This window comes from Palaemon carinicauda, chromosome 12 (assembly GCF_036898095.1).
Source record: "Palaemon carinicauda isolate YSFRI2023 chromosome 12, ASM3689809v2, whole genome shotgun sequence".
Classification (NCBI taxonomy): Eukaryota; Metazoa; Arthropoda; class Malacostraca; order Decapoda; family Palaemonidae; genus Palaemon; species Palaemon carinicauda.
The window spans coordinates 133,804,661-133,806,484 of NC_090736.1; positions in this window are offsets into that span (position 1 = coordinate 133,804,661).

Consider the following 1,824-nt stretch of genomic DNA (forward strand, 5'->3'; position numbering starts at 1 on the left):
CCTTTAAACATCATCTGCTAAATATTCACCAACGTATTACTCGCTCCGTATATATGGTCAGTCTCTAGTGCATTGTTCTGCTTGATAGGGCAATGTCACTGCCCCTTGCCTCTGCCATTCCTGAGCGGCCTTTAAACCTTTAAACCAAGAATGAATTAGCATAGTAAAATGTTTGTTTACGTGGCTGCGTTCTTTACAAACATCCGGTGACCTTGATTACGTTTTCTTGTGTATCTCAGAATCTTTCTGGTAAACTTAAAATTAGATTTACGAATGGAGAGATGAGCGTCATTGCGTATTTACGGAGGGAGGCGTGTTCATTCAGGCGTACAAGAATAAACGTTTTCCTTGGTAGCGTCTTCAATAAACATTTGATTGGTAGCGTCCTCAATAAACATTTGTTTGGTAGCGTTCTCAATAAAAGTTTGCCTGGTAGCGTTTTCAATAAACGTTTCATTGGTAGCGTCCTCAATAAACATTTGTTTGGTAGCGTTCTCAATAAACGTTTGCTTGGTAGCGTTTTCAATAAACGTTTAATTAGTAGCGTTTTCAATAAACGTTTAATTAGTAGCGTTTTCAATAAACGTTTAATTGGTAGCGTTTTCAATAAACGTTTAATTAGTAGCGTTTTCAATAAACGTTTAATTAGTAGCGTTTTCAATAAACGTTTGATTGGTAGCGTTTTCAATAAACGTTTAATTAGTAGCGTTTTCAAAAAACGTTTCCCTGGTAGCGTTTTCAATAAACGTTTAATTAGTAGCGTTTTCAATAAACGTTTGATTGGTAGCGTTTTCAATAAACGTTCAATTAGTAGCGTTTTCAACAAATGTTTGTCTGGTAGCGTTTTCAATAAACGTGTAATTAGTAGCGTTTTCAATAAACGTTTGATTAGTAGCGTTTGCAATAAACGTTTAATTAGTAGCGTTTTCAATAAACGTTTTCCTGATAAGTTTTTATCGTCATAGATACGCGATGTTAAACGACAATATTATTCATGAATCCTTTTATATGTACGTCAGATATGAATGTTATTTCTGCGTAAAGACGTAGTACAGTCAGCGCACTTCACGGGGTGCACTGTAGGCAAAATAACTGGTCACTGAAACTTCCATCCCCGTCTAGCTTCAACTACTTTTTAGCTTTCTATCTTACCTCTTATCACGAGTCCATTCTACCAACTTTAAGTCAAATTCTTCTTGACTTTTGCAACTGGAAGTTGCAAATATACGCTGAATGACCTCCCCTGCCCCAAGGCTCAGCCATTTTGTTGAAATTCCACTAGCAAATGAAATCTGTATTATTTGACAATTCCTGGACAGGTTGAAACAGCTTATAAGTTATCAAGTAAATAATAAACAGACCGATTGATAAAGACAAAAAGAAAACATAAAAAACAATCTATTACTTGAAAAAAATATACACAAAACCTCAACATCTAATATATAAAACATTTTAATGGAGAATGTAATTAAATGTGTCCTAATTCATGTATGCAGATGTGTGTTGTACGTCAAGGTGAATGAACTCAATATTCATGAGTATTCCACAAAAACCTGTCTCAGCATGTTGTTGTAGCAAGATTGCATTTTGGTAGCGAAGGGAGTTTAGTTGCCTTTGGGCGCTCAAGTTGACAAGTCTGTACCAACCATGTGTCACACGATCGTACATAATTCATTTTGTATATATTATGCTTGTATCTTCGCTCTTCCCTCGCACTAAAAAGAACCAGAATAAACATGTCTGCGTTTCTCCTACGTAACATTGTCTGCTTCTCGAACATGTAATTTCCTTTTGCCTTGAGGTTTTGTATATAAAGGAGAGTGT